Source organism: Protopterus annectens, chromosome 13.part0 (assembly GCF_019279795.1).
Source record: "Protopterus annectens isolate FY-2018-M chromosome 13.part0, PAN1.0, whole genome shotgun sequence".
Taxonomy (NCBI): Eukaryota; Metazoa; Chordata; order Ceratodontiformes; family Protopteridae; genus Protopterus; species Protopterus annectens.
In genome coordinates this window covers 255,967,667-255,983,682 of record NC_056747.1, presented here as the reverse complement: position 1 = coordinate 255,983,682, position 16,016 = coordinate 255,967,667, and the positions used below count along the sequence as shown (strand labels likewise).

Below are 16,016 nucleotides of genomic sequence, written 5' to 3'. Positions count from 1 at the left end.
GTTAAAAGACAGCACCAGAGGGATCTGGGGAACAAAATGAGTGGTCTGATACTGATGAATTTAGCATAGCCAAAGCAGAATAACCCACCAGTGACAGACACAGATCAAGCCTGCTGAGTTAGCAAGGGCTTCTCAACTATCTTCATTATCTTGTGTCTGCAGGAGGGTAGAACTGAGAGACTGGAAAGCTGTTCTATGGTTCTGCTGAAAAAGAGCTCTATATCTTAATTATCACAGCCATTAAAAGACAGTACAAACTAAGTTGTTAAAAGTACTGTTTTCACACAAAACACACCTCACATTAAACTAACACAAAGCCCCTGTCCAAAGTTCATAAGCACAAACGTTCCCAACAAATTTGCACCCTTTTCACAAAAGTAAAGTTAAAAAAATATATATAGAAGGCAAGATGTCGGACAGTCTAGCCTACCTTGAGACAGTCCTTACTACACTAAACCTAATTTAAACTCTACAACAAAAGGAAAAAAAAATGCTCTCTGGGAGCAAGAAGCAGCAGGTGTCTAACTGGAAGCAATCTCTCCTTAGTCTGAACAAGCAAATAAGAGCACTAGTGAAATGCTCCAAAGCAAACTTAGAATCCAAACTGCACACATCTACTAAAGAATCAAAAAGGCGTTCTTCACATAGGTCTGCAATCTCAAAGGAAGCACTCAGATCTGCTCAGAGCTGGTGGTCAAGGACACCACATACACAAATGCTGTAGATACAGCCAACCTGCTGGCAGACAGGTTCAGCGAAAACTTCACCCCTCTGTTCCCCCCATCAGGAAATCAGGACATGCCCAGAACTTGCCCCCCTCCCCTCATCTCTAGAGAGCAAGTCATTACTGCCCTCTCAAAGGGAAAAAAAAAGTAGTTATGCACTCACCATAACATTCCATGTTTGTTGTCCATAATCCCTCCTTCATTCTTGATGGTTGGGTTCAGAACCAAACATGGGTTCCGACTCGGCCACATACTAAAGCTCGAGAGCTTTCACTGGCTCGAGGCTACACCCTATCTCAAGATGCCTAGCGACTGTTACCCAGATCTTGTTTGAGAGGAAATAATCACTAGACTATGCAACCCAGTATAATAACTACAACAGATCCTCTGCCCATGATTCCTAAGGCATTAAGGGAATCAATAAAACTTGCAGCCAATTTCAGAAAATTCCTCTCGATCCCCCAGGAAGGAGAAGGAGGGTAGGACGCAAGAATGAAGCAGAGATTATGGACAACAAACATGGAACGTTATGGTGAGTACATAACTTCTTTGTGTTATGTTGGCCTATCTCACCTTCATTCTTGATGGTTGGGACAGCGTCCCCAGCACCTTCTTTCTCAGGTGGGTCAAGGGAATAAACTCTTCAGAACAGTGGAACCAAAGGATGCCCTGTTCCGGGAGGCCACATCTACTTTGTAATGAGTGATAAAGGTATGAGGGTTAACCCATGTAGTTGCAGCACAAATTGAATCCAAAGGGAGCCTAGCTTGAAAGGAAGTGGAAGTCAACATAGCTCTAGCTGAATGACCTCTAATTTCTCCTGGCATCTGTTTATGTTGAGAGTTATAGACTTAAGTAATGGTGTCGGTAAGTCATTTTGAGAAGGGTGACTTTTGAAACTGAAGTTTCTTTTCTGTTTTCTGAGAATGAAACAGTTGGTCAGATTTCCTAAATTCCTTTGTACTATGCAAGTACAAACGGAACTGCCTATGGACATCCAATTGGTACAGCTTGTATTCTGCCTTGTTGCCATGATTGGGGAAAATACGGGTAGCTCAACAGACTGATTTAAACTGGCCTCAGAACATACTTTTGGCAGAAAGGAAGGATTTGCCCTGAGAGAGACTGTCTTTGTGGAAAATCAAATGGGGAGGATGGATAAACAGAGCTTGCAGTTCTGAAACCTTCCTAGCGGAAGTAAATGCAGTTAAAAGGATGGTCTTTCATGATAAGAACTTTAGTGGGCAAGAGGAGGCTGGTTCAAATGGAGTGAGAATTAAAGAAGATACCAAACTGAGGTCCCAAGGAGGCAGTGGTTCTCTTATGGGAGGTCTTAAAAGGAATGTACCCCTAAGAAAGGCTTTGCATAATCTGTGGGACATTATATTGGATCCCATGTCTCCTAAGTGGTAGTTTGACATGGCATATAGTTGTACTCGTACTGTGGCAGCCGCTGCACCCAGATTAAAGGCTTCTGTTAAAAATTCCAGGATTGCAGATATACGGGCTGTAAAGGGGTCTATATGGTTTTTGTCAGCCCAACAAGAAAATCTTTTCCATTTCCTTGCACAAAGTTTCCTAGTTGTATTCTTGTGCGACAAAACCAGAATGTGTCACACTGCCAGGGATAGTTCTGGAAGCCTGGTTAAGATGGAAAGCAGAGTAACCAAGCTGTCAGCTTGAGACACTGAAAAGAGGGGTGGAGTGTTCCTGACTGATGAGTCAGAAGATCAGACACTGGGGTACAGGATCCAAGGCTCCTCCTAAAGATGGGGCCATAGAAAGGGGAACCATATCTGAGGAGGTCAATAAGGAGCAATGAGAATTAGCCTGAGACTCAAGTATTTGGCTTTCTGGAGGACTTTGAGTATTAATGGAAATGGGGGGAAAGCATAAAAAAGTCCTGAGGGCCAACTGTGAACAAGTGCATACCTTGGTGACTCCCCCCAGAGGGGGAATTAGGGCAAAGTAGCTGCTGCATTTGCAGTTGATGGATGTGCCAAAAAGGTAGCAGCAAGGCTGGCCCCACTTGCGAAAAATTCAGTTTGCAATTTTCTATTTCAGGGACCACTCATGAGGCATAAATAGTGCCCTGCTTAATCTGTCCACTATCACATTGGATTTCACCAGGATGTGCGTTGCAGTTAGAAAACGTTGAGAAGAAATTGCTCATTGCCATACTCTTTGAGCCTCTCGACAGAGGGGGTAGGATCTGGTTCCGCTTTGCTTGTTGATGTACCACACACCAAGAACATATTGCTTGTTTGTATTGTAATCGTACCTGATGGAAGAGAGCTTTGGAAAGCTTGTAATGCCAGAAGCACCACTCATATCTACGACATTAATGTGCAAGTGGTACTTGTGTTCTTGCCAATTCCCTTGGACAGTCTGTCCCAGATAATGCCCCCCCCCCAAAATCTGGGAACCATCCATAGTTACTGTAGCTACTGGTTGGAGGGGGGGGTGACAAATGGTCTGCCTATCGTTACCTGCATGGACTGAAGTCATAGGTCCCTCTTGCAGGTGTTCGTAATGAGAATCTTGAGTGACATGGGTAACTCCTGCATGGACCACTGAGCAAAGAGTAGCCACTGTAATATTCTCATGCGTAGCTGCACCAGTGGGACTAATGTTATTCCAGTTGCCACTGAACCTAAAACCTTGAGGACAAATTTTGCCTGCACTTTTTCTTCATGAGCAGTATTGACACCTGATGGCGTAATGTTTGAATGCTTTTAAACATGTTCCAAGTTTCATATACCCCCCTATTCAACCACTTAGTCCCATAAAAATATGTGGTAGTCAAACAAGGTGTTAACTTTACTTCCTTCTGATCTATTTCTATCTCATTACCACTCTGTTCACTACATTCAGTAATTATTTAGACTTCCTGTTGTACTTCACTTAAAAGGGGTTTGTATCTCGTACCCCTACCAGAGTTGAGAAATGAATCAAGACTAAAGAACTGGACTGCTTGCATAGCTTTATGGTAGAACACAGAGAGCTGTGGTGGGAGGGTATCAAGAATAAGGAAAGTAACAACTGAAGTACCAAGCAGGCTGGAGGTGGGTTAAGTGCTCCAGTTTCATTATCTCAGATACATCTGATGGAAAATAGAAAGGATCAATCAGTTCACTAGTGTTTACAAAGTTAAAAGCAGTAGTGATGGATGGGGGACATCTAAGAGAAGACTTGGAAAGACTGATCAAGTAGGCTGTAAGCTGGTACTAAAAACGAAAACTACATACAACTGAAAAAGTATCTTCCATCATGTCATGCTTCCTGTCCGCTGTTAATGCTTCTTACGTTATCAGGAAAGTCCAACTGGGCAATAAAGTACAGTTTTGTACCTACCATAAATGTAGATGTTCGAAGATCCACATTGCTGCAGTCCTTACATATGGGGTAGTCCGCTGTCCTCGGTCGGCCCGAATACCAAAGTATTAGGCTGACGTCGGTCATGGGCGCTCAGATCTGACATCAGAGCGTCAGGGTATAAAAGCGCATGACAGACGTCATATCCGCAGTCTTTTCTTGCCCCAGATGTCAGAAGGCCCTAAAAAGAAGGCCACAGCCCAAAAACAGGATACCTCCCAAAAACATGCCCAACAACAACCATCACCCAAACCATATAACCATGCCAAACTACAGAGGGGAAGGTGGGAGGGTATATTGGACTGCAGCAATGTGGATCTTCGAACATCTACATTTATGGTAGGTACAAAACTGTACTATGTTCTTCATCTCACATTGCTGCAGTCCTTACATATGGGTAGAATCCCAAAGCAGAGGTAAAGGGAGGATGGCAAAATCATAAAGCATTAGGTGCTGCTAAAATGCCCTGTAATATTGCAGTGGCAAATCCAGCCCTAGACTTAGAATAAAGAGGAAGGTGGTAATGCTTGGAAAAAGTATGTACTGAACTCCAAGTGGCTGCTTCCAAAATATCTTTTGTAGCTACCCCTTAGAAAGGCAGTAGAAGTGGCAGTAGCTCTAGTGGAATGAGGTCTGATTCCAGCGGAATCTCCTTACCATGATGGGAATAACAGAAAGAAATACAAAACCCAATCCATTTAGAAATAGTTTGTTTTGAAACAGGTTTTCCCTGAGAACCCAAAGCAAAAGAAACAAACAACTGCTGAGACTGCCTGAACCCCTTGGTTCTGCTCAAATAATAACGTAACTGCCTGTGTATATCCAAAGTATGCAAAATCTTCTCCCCTTTATTTTGGGGTTTGCATAAAAAGTAGGCAAATGAATAGTTTGGTTCAAGGCCACACTAGAAACCACTTTAGGCATAAAGGAAGGATTAGTGCAAAGATACCCTATCCTTATGAAAAATCAGGAAAGGTTCCACTGCCATAAGGGCCTGTAATTCAGAAACCCTTCTTGCAGAGGTAATGGCCAACAAAAAGCAGTCTTCCATGATAAATACTTTAACTCGGCAGTAGCTGCAGGCTCAAAAGGTTGTAGAGTAAGCTTTTCCAACACAAAATTGAGATCCCAAGCAGGAGTAGGAGCTCTCGTGGGGTCTTATGTTCTTTGCCCCTCTAAGAAATTGCTTAAACAAAGGATGGGAAAATAAAGGAGGGTCACAGTCATAGTGAGCAGAAATGGCTGCAGCATGAACCTTTATCGAGGAGAAAGACAAACCCTTGTCCAATAACTCAGTAAGATATTGAAGAGAAACACTTAAATCAGGCTTGGAAACATCAAAGTCCTTCGCTTTGCTCCAAAGAAAAATCTCCTCCATTTATCAGCGTAAACTTTCCTTGTACTAGGCCTTCTGGCCTCCAAAATAACATTCAAAACTTGTTGTGGAAGCTGAGACCCTCCAGGGTCTAAAACAGAATATGCCAGGCTGTGAGATGCAGAGACTGAATCTTGACATTGAGGAAGTGATTGCCCTCCTGAGACAAAGATGCGGAATCAAAGGCAGAGGCCATGGAGGTTCCGTACCAAACTCCTCAGTAGTGGGTACCAGTGCTGTCGAGGCCAATCCGGCGCTATCAGAATCATGGATGGCTTGTCTATTCTGGCCTTCAGGAGTACCTTGGGAATGAGAGGCAGAGGTGGAAAGGCATAGACATGAAGATTGCTCCAACTGAATGATAGAGCATCCACCTTCCAAGCTGTGGGATGAAACATTTTTGTGCAAAACTTTGGCAACTGGTAATTTAGTGGAGAAGCGAACAGATCTATGTCTGGAGTCCCCATAACACTGTCAACTTTTGAAACACATGAGGATCCAGTTTCCACTCGTGAGGATCCACAATTTGTCTGCTCAACACATCCACTAAGGAGTTCTGTGCTCCTGGTAGAAACCTTGCTTGAAGATTGAGGTGTAAACTGAGAGCAGTCTCCCACAAAATCATCGCTTGCCTGCAAAGAGGGTACGAATGGGTTCCCCCTTGCTTGTTGATGTACCACATGACAGTAGTGTTGTCTGTTTGAATCAACACCTGTCCTGGGTGAAGTAAATCCTTGAAAGCCATCAATGCAAATTGGACTGCTAACATCTCCTTCAAGTTGATATGCAAATGTTGAAGTCTGACAGGCCACGTGTCTTGCACCCATTTTCCATTGAGGTGTGCTCCCCAAGCCTTGTCCGAGGCATCTGTCGTTAGAATCTGACTCGCCTCTGGTCAGGTCACAGACAGTCCCTTGTTTAGGTGACATTCCTGAGCCCACCACAAAAATTCTTTCTGAATGCAAGGTATTATCTGAATGACAGTGTCTAGATCTTGGCAGTGTTGTGTCCATACATTTTTGAGATACCATTGAAGCTTCCTCATATGCAGTTTGGCATTGGGAAGCACCAGAATACAAGATGCCATGAACCCCAAGGCTTGAAGGACTGTCTTTGCAGTCAGCCTGGACTGTAGAGACATTTGATGGAAATAGAGAAAGGCTTCTTTGTTTGTCCGGGGTCAAAAGGCCATCTGGGAAGCTGTATTCAGTCTCACACCCAGAAAGCACATGTCCTGAGAGGGTACTAGACTGGACTTTGTTTCGTTCACAAAATACCCTAGGCATCTTAACACTACCATCACATACTGTAGATGGCCTTGAAGTTCGTCTTTGTGTTGTGCAATAATCAGGCAATCGTCCAAATAAGGATAAATCTGTATTCCTCTTAACCTGAAAAAGGCTATCACTGGAGCCAGAACCTTTGTGAACACTCTGGGTGCAGTAGATAAGCCAAAGGGCAATGCAGAGAACTGATAATGTAAATTTCCAGCCCACGCAGGTACCTCCTGCAACTGGGCCTGATAGGAACAAGAAGATAAGCCTCTTTGAGATCCAGAGTTACCATCCAGTGATCTTTTCCCAACAGAGGTAAAAGCTGTTGTAACGTCAGCATTTTGAACTTTGGAATGTCCAGATAAGTGTTGAGGATAGATAAATCCAAAATTGGTCTCCACGTGTTCCCTTTCTTTGGTACTAGAAACAGGCGAGAATAAAATCCTAGTCCCACTTCTGACAGAGGAACTGGCTGTATAGCTCCTATTTGAAGAAGTAAAGAAATCTGCTTGTGAGCCTCTATCCTTTGCCGAGGAGGAACGTCTGGCATGCCTTTGAAAGGAGGCAATGTATGGAAATAGAACTTGTAGCCTCGGTTTATAATGTCCAATACCCATTTGTCCTGGGTGACTAAAAGCCAGTTTTGCTTGAAGAGTGCTAACTTTCCTCCCAAAGGAGCTGCCAGGGAAGAAGAATCTGGCAGCTGAAAATGCAGGTCATTGGGCCTGTTTACGAAAGGACTGGCCCCTGCCCTCACCTGCAGATTGTGCGGTGAACTCCAAGTTCTAGGCCTGAATGTACTGTGAGCTCTGCCCCTGCCACGTCTAGATCTACCCCTAGACTGAGAATCAGAAGAGGGTAGGTCCACCCCTTAGTAGGCCAATTTCTACTAAACTTTGGAGGTTGCACCTGCAAAAAATCTTTAACAGTCTGTATGGACTTAGCCTTGTCTTCCATTTTCTTCAAAACCGACTCCACAGGGGGGCCAAACAAAACTTCAGACTGTAAAGGGGCATCCAGAATTCTAGTTTTAACATGCTCGGACAAATTCTGATCCTTAAGCCAGGCGTGCCTACGAAGAACTGAACCAGTGGCAGCCACCCTAGAAAAGGCCTGTACAGCATCAAAACCACACTGCAAAGAATGCTTACCCACCTGTTCAGAGACATGTACTAAATCCTGCAATTCTTTACACTCTATGCCCTCTGCCAAAGCATCCACTTTAGATTTTAGCTGAGAAAGGAGGAAATTCTGATATTTCAACATATGAAACTGGCAATTTAAAGCCCTCATTGCTAAAGTAGAAGAGGTATACACCTTCTTACCCCATCTATCCAAAGCTCTAGCTTCCTTATCTAGAGGAACCGGATTCTTTACAACAGAAGCTCTAACACCCTTAGGCCCCTGACTAATAGTTTCTGGGTCCGCCCTAGGACTCTTATACAAATATTTATGAGCCTCAGGCACCCTGTAATACCTGTCCGGTTTAACTGCCGCAGGAGGCAAAGAATCTGGATTAAGGGAAGCCTCCGAGAAAACATCTTGAACAACATCTAAAACAGGAGGTATAGCCAAGGGTCTATGCTGTGGTAAAAACAAGAATTCCCTAAGCCTCTTCCGTGAATCAGAGAAATCCTGTCCTTCCCACTTAAAATGCTCCCTCATGGAATGCAGAGTTTCTGAAAATGAAAAATCCTCTGGAGGAGAAGCAGAAGGAGTGGAATCCTCTGCATCAGAATCCGAATAAGGGAAAATCTAGAATATCTTCAGCAGAAGAGTCTGAGTCATCTGAGGCCTGCTCCAAACTTTCCAACTCTGGCTCCACCCTGGACCTCTTATCAGGAGGGGGCATATAACCTCTAATTAAAGTAATCAAATCTTCTGCCATTTTAAGCATGTGCTTTTTAGGCACAGACCCTGAAGTACCTGGAGGGACACCAGAGGAAGGCAAAACAGACCTGCCCTTAGAAGAAGCCTTAGAAATAGTAGCAGAAGGCCTAACCACCTTAGGCATAGAAGGGAGAACAGAAACTTGAGAGGCCCCTTCAGCTTGACCTGACTCCTGTGAGGCCACATCCTGCAAAATCAAAGTTTCCCCCTGAGACTCAACAGAAACTTCAGCCAGCTCCACCTGCTCCACTGTAGTCTCTGCAGGACCGGCGTCCGAAACGGACGAATCAACCTGTCTAGGTTTAAAGGATTTGTCTTTGCACTTCTTCGTGGAAGCGAGCGGAGGATCCGACGGCATACTATAATTACACCGCTTACCAAAGACTAACCTAGCACAATCTAACCTTCTTTTTATAGTGCGCTTATTAAACCTAGCACAAAACCGACACCCGACTACGTCGTGGTCCGGTCCCAAACAAGGAATGCAAAGAGAGTGATAATCCCTATGCGGTATCTGTTTCCCACAAGAAATACAATTATTCACTTTTTCTGACATCCGGAATTAACTGAGGCAAGAAAAACAAAAATATTCTAGCGGGTACTTAGCCCAACTTGGTTTTGGTCTGAAACTCAGAATACGAAAATTTCAGAACGCCGAACGGCACTTGCAACGCTGCTTCTGCATCGGACCATGCGGCAAAAAAGACTGCGGATATGACGTCGGTCATGCGCTTTTATACCCTGATGCTCTGATGTCAGATCTGAGCGCCCATGACCGACGTCAGCCTAATACTTTGGTATTCGGGCCAACCGAGGACAGCGGACTACCCCATATGTAAGGACTGCAGCAATGTGAGATGAAGAACATCCCATTTTCAGTGGCGGCCCCGGAAGAACAACTCTAACATACCACATGAAAGCAAAAACAGAAAAATACAGCAAATATTAACATTTGATACGGATCGTCATTTATACAAATGCAATATAAAAACGGAGTTGTACATGTTACTTATACAAGTACAAGACAAACTACAGAATAACCTAAGGAAGTGTAAGATTATCTAGTGAGAACACCAAGCTTAATTTGTTTAAATTACAAGAGATGGTGAAATCAAGAGCTGGAAGCAAAGGTGAAATAATTAGTGAAAATACATTCAAAAATAGAGAGAAAGGCAGACACACTAGTTGAGAAAAAGATTAATAAGTTGTCAATGTCAAAGATGCAAGAAAGAGAAAAGACTGGTTAGTAAAGAAAAGAATTATACGTATACAAGAGAAAATAAAGTATGTGTATAAAGCTGGTAGAAAAAGACTTTAGTTTCTCATACTTAAGAAATGGCCAACATAGAGACCTGCCACATTGTCACCATCACACTTCATTTTCTCTGTCCTCCCAGAATACTGTCTGAGTCTCTATAAATATGACAGCCTAGACATCACACACCCCCCCTCCATTTATTTACAGCGACAGTGCTGTGACTGACTGGCTTCCTAGGTGGTCTGTGAAAGTAGATCAGGTGGTTTCTTTTAAAATGATTAATTTGCACTGTAAGCTGGTAAAAGCCTTTTGTAGTTCATTTACATTCTCTTCAGTAAAAAAAAAAAAAAAGTGGGTGAAAACGTGTGGTTCTGTAAAAGTATTAAGGCTGCGATACTTTAAAAAAAGGAAAAATCATTCGTGTTTCTCCCAAACTTTTGCTAGGTGTAAAAGTTGTCAGTTTTACTCATTTGATGAGTGTCATTTGTCCATTCAGAGGTATAGGCAATTAACTGCCTGTAAGTACTCATGTTGTGTTTAATTCTGGTGGATAAAAAAAATTTCACTGGCAAAATTAATTATTTATGGATATATTTATCTAGTGGTGCAGTACAACCCACCAGATTTCTTTTTTTAAGCACCTTTATTGAATCAATTGTGATATAGGCAAATTTACATTTATACAGAAGTAATTAAACTGTATTAATAAACTAACATTAACAAACATTACACTTCACATATACTACTAAATATCATATAACCTAAACAACATTAAATAAGGTATTCAATTCCTGCCCTTTTTTAAACACGAAACATCTTTATTAAACATCACTTATGACATAAGCAATCATACATTTATATTAATGAAATCAAACCACACCGACACAATCCTAGTTGCAAGCATTTTACATCACAAACTATGACACACTCCCACTTGCAAACATTATACATCACTTATAATCTACCCAATCATTTTCAATCAGACATTACATAGCTCATTAAAGTCCTGCCATCTTTTAAACCTCATTCCTCCTCTGTATGTATTGTTTCCACAATTCCCTTTTTTCCTATGTAGTTTGCTCCTAGCATTTTTTAAAGATTTCAATTCCAGTTGTTTTATGTCTGTTGCTATATTCACTACTTCTAATATTGTTGGTTTTGATTTTGATTTCAATTTTGTAGTAACTGCTTTTTTGGTAGCCACCATAATTAGACACAGCAAGGGCTCACAATGTCTAGGCAATTCTGATTCTGTATCATAGCATTGAAGAATCATCTGTGTCATCACATCATTCACCCAGCATCTCTGACGGTGCATCCCGCAAGGAATCCTTAAAGTCTGTCAACCAATCACACTCCCAGAAAATGTTTCCAAGAACCCCTTTCTTCCTCGTCACACCTCCAACATTTGCACTCTACCTGAGGAAAAATTATCTGGAGTATACTTAGGGTATAAAAATATCTATGTAGATATTTCCAAGCAAAAATCTTAAATCTCCTAGATTTTGTTGCATATTTCGGACACATACATATCTTCCTATTATTTCTTTGTCAGTTGCTTATCCAATCTCTCTTGCCAATCCTTTCTAACCTCCTCTGTCTGATTCTTACAATTATCATGCACTATTTTATATGCTCTACTAATTATTCCTTTTTTAATGTCGGCTTCTGTTCTAGATTCTACTAAAACATCTACCAGTACTGGTCTTTGATTTAGAACCCCCTATTTCTTTCCGTTTGAATATCAATCCTTGACAGAGAAAGCAATCTCTTACCCGCAGTCCAAATAAATACTTTGCCTCTTCCCATTCTATTACCTTTCCCCCTCCTTTCTCCATTCCCATGCTAGCTTAGTTCTTAGAATACCTTCTGCTACTTTATGGATATAATATTCTGTATGACTACTGTTCTCCTTAAAGGCCTGCATCCAAAACTCTAGTCTCTCCTTGTTTCTTGAGCTTCAACATCATCCCTTTCCACTTTGAATTATACTTTTCTGCTTGTGCTATGTATAGGAGCCTTAATATTGTAGCTCTGAAATACCCCTTAAAATTGAGTAATTCCAAACTGCCCTGTTCTACTGGAAGAATCAGCTCATCCCACTTGACTCGTGCAGTCTTTCCTCCCAGATAAAGTCCTTCAGAGCTCTTTATTAATTGCTATCCCCAACTTCTCCTCTGGTTGATAAAAATATATCTGATGTTTGTATAAGACCAAAGTGACTACAAACAGAAACATTTTCAATCCTTACTCCTAAATACTTCACTTTATCACGTCCCCATAAATACAGATAATGCTAAACAAATCTGTGTGTGGGTACATAATTAACCTCTATTGCCTTTGTTTTGGCTTCATTAATTTTGTATCCTGAAAAGGTCTGAAACAGTCTCAAAATGTTCCACAACACTAATGTTTTTTTTCTGGTTTTGTCGGGTATAAAATATCATCTGCAAACAGAGCCAGCTTTTCTTGACTACCATACCAATTATATTCTTGAATTTCTGAGCTTTTACTTTCTTTGCCAGTGGTTCTAAACATATTGCAAATAACAAAAGGAAAAAAGACACCCCTGCCTGGTTCCCCTACTTGAGCTAAAATTACCAGAGAGGATCCCACCCATTTTAATTTTCACCTCTGATCCTTCATATATATCCCTCCTAATCAACATTATAATTTCTTTTTCAGGAAATGCAAATGCTTCCATTGCCCTGCTCATACAGTCCCAGCTGACTCTGTCAAATGCTTTCTCTGCATCAAGATCCACCAACAACAATAGTATTCTCTTACAAAAAACACAGAATTACACCAGGACCTTTTCTTCTGCCGAGGTGCCAGATCACTGTTGCTGAATAAAGAAGAAAAGGTGCTGGTGTCATTTTGTGTTTTTTGGTTTGACTTTTTGCTGTTTGTGTGCTCCAGTATTCTCTTACATTTTGATTCCCTCTGGATCACCAATGTTCTGTTAATGTTGTTGAATGTTTGCCTCCCTTCTCCACGAAACCACACTAATCCATATCTATCAATTTTAGCATTATGTTTGTCATTCTTTTAGCTATTAGATACACGAACACTTTATAATTGTGCTTTAGTACTGAAAAGGGCCTGTAAGAAGCTGGGTCTGATGGATATTTACCCTCTTTAGCTATTACGGCTATCACTGCTTTCTTCCAGGATGTTGGCACTTCTCTTCCTTTTAAAATATTGTTAAACAAAACCTTCCAGAACTTTCAGTTTTATTCCTGACTAGCTTCCAAATTTCCACAGAAATACCATCTATTCCTGGGAGCTTTCCGAAAGATTGGTTGAAGATCACAGTTTTTATCTCAACTCCTCCTATTCTGTTCGTAATTTAGTCTCATCTACCTCTAACCTTGACACATTAATTCTTCCATAAACATTTCAATTTGTATTCTTTACTTGATTTCCATATTTCTCTGCTTTATACAGACTTTCACAGAAATCCTGAAGTATTTCTCATATCTCTACAGGAACTTGCGTTGCCTTCCTTGTTAAAGGCTCCCTACACTTGTCGACAGCCCTTTCTACTTTCTGTTGCCCAAGTCATTATGCCAAAAGTTTTTGTGCTCTGTTATTATCAAAAAACAGTTGCTTAACAGCAATCTTTCTAAACTCGTGCAGATTACTGAGGTAATCCCTTACTTTCTTCTTAGCGTTCTGTACTTGATCCTCCTCTTGTTCTGCGAGATTCCCCCTGTCCTGCAATACTTTACCATTTGTCAGACCCTCTACATAATTCTTGTTACTTCTTAAACATATCTCCCCTTCTATTATTTCTACCCTATTTTTAAACTCCTCCTCAATTATTTCTCACTCCCTAGCTACATGTTCAGAAGAAACTTCTATCCTGTATAATAGCTCCTGTATAATATCCACTACCCAATTCCTTAAATTCCTCTTTTCAAAAGACAGGTGGGAAAGCATTGGTGTTTCATTTCTATTTCATTACCCTGTGTTTATTTAGTTATGATTGGTGCATGATCTGAATTAGTTACTGGGTGCATATCAAGACCTTCAATTAAATGCACATGATCCTGTGAAATTGTAAATTCTGTCTAACCTAGCCCAGTTTTTATATATTGGGGAATAAGTAAATTCACTCTGAACTCCTATTATTGAATTCACATCTTCCATGCCAAATATTTTATTTTCATAAATTTCTTCAAAAATCTACCCTTTGATATACTTTCCCTTCTGCCCCCCCCAAACACATCTTCACTGTTGCAAATCAAATTCTAGTCCCCACCTACAAGTAAATATCATTGCTGAAAACTGATTTCTCCGAGGATCTTCTTAAGCTCCATTATAACAGTTTTAGGTGGAATATAAATACATGCCAGTGCAATTATCCTCCCTTGCCAGTAGCCCCTTAGCACTATAAATCTCATATTATCTTTTTTATCCTCTTCTACCACTACTGGAGGTCCTCTTGCAATTAATATAAGTACTCTTTCTTTTCCTTTGTCCACCATATTCTGCTGAATAACCATCCTGACAACCTTTCTTTGTTCAGTTCTTTCTAAATGTGTCTCCTGTAACACAACTATTTGCAATCTACATTTTAATACAGTTCACTACTCTTTCTTTTGTTGTATTTATCTCTGAGACCATTGACATTTAAATACATTACAGAAATCATCACTGCATTAAAACGTTATTCCCAAGTTTTATGTACACCTTTTTTGTTAAATGTCTAGTTGCAGCTTTTGTGTTCCATGCATACACTTTGACAGGTGGAACATTTATACAGTTGTTTCTTGTGAAATCCATTTGAGCCTATGTCACATCTTATAAAACTTTATTTTTTTTATTGAAAGCCCTCAAACAAAACAAATACACCCCGATACCCCCCAAAACCTATTAACTTAATACTAACATACAAAACTATGCACATCTTCAAATACTGAAGTTTTACCCTCCTAACAGGAACAAAAGCTCCAAACTGACAGCCACACTAACAGACCTGAGTTGACCTGAAAGAAAGGTTAAACATGCTAAGATGGATGGTGCAGCCTGTGCTAAGTGCCAATTGGTTTTGTCACTTCTTTATAGCTCTCCTAGCTGGGAAAACCCCTGAATGCTTTCAGAGAATATTATCTCCAAGCCAATTTCTCTTCTCATTTTTTGTTTCCTTCAGCCAATCACTCTTTCAGCCAATCAGTCTACATCAGACTGTAGCCAGCTTTTCTTTATCAGACTGTTTCCAAGGAAACAAAGTCCAGCTGCAGAACTGCTACTGAGCATACAAGTATTTGCTAGAAAAAAAGCATTATAATATTCAATATTCTTTTTCATTTACTTGCTTACTCTTAAAACGTGTTATTAAATCAATCTAAGGTTGTTAATCCAGTCATTTCCCCATGCAAGAATGAGAAAAAGCACATAATTTTGTCTTTTGTCATGCTCTTTTAACCAGGGTTTTTTCCCCCACTGCATTCTCTACATTTTGTAAAAATGAAAAAGCGAGAGAAGGGAGAAAGGTAAGACAAAAAAAGAACAGAAGCACCTGTTTAAAATCCCCATTACACTTAATTGAGAAAGCTTCACTTTACAGCAAGCAAAGAAAAACACACATAACAAAAACAGTGCTAGTAAGAAAAAAACTCTTTACTTGCAGTTAACTTTGTCCTTCCTCTTCCCCTCCCCAAAGCATTTTTTGAACATTAATGACACAAAGTAGGGCAAATGCTTTACAGTCCCCCAAGTCCAACAAATTGTGAAAAAGTCCAGTATTTCCAGATTTTCTTGTTCTGTCATACTTCACACATATAATTATTGCACTGTAATCTCACATTAAGTTACTGTTTTTATTACTGTTCATCATACCTCTCAACCTGGAAAAGTATAGTTGTGTATACTTACCATAAATGTAGATGTTCGAGTGTATTCATTGTTGCAGTCATTACATTTGGGTAATCTGCTGGCAGGTTGCCCTCAGTCAGCCTAATTAACAAAGTCTTGGGTCCTGCATTGGTTGCTGTCTCTTCTTCCATGATGTCAGGTCGTCAGGGGTATAAAACATGCAGCTGATGTCATTACATCAGTTTTTCTTGCCCCAGATGTCAGGTGCCCCCCAAATGGGGAGCAAAATATATATATGT

General features: G+C 40.7%; 1 protein-coding gene across 1 annotated transcript in view; it reads right to left on the bottom strand.

Annotated features, from left to right (window-relative positions):
• The window catches only part of SBNO2 (strawberry notch homolog 2), a 2,660,605-nt gene that overhangs the window by 657,303 nt on the left and 1,987,286 nt on the right, over positions 1–16,016 (bottom strand). The gene's annotated exons all lie outside the window — the stretch shown is intronic.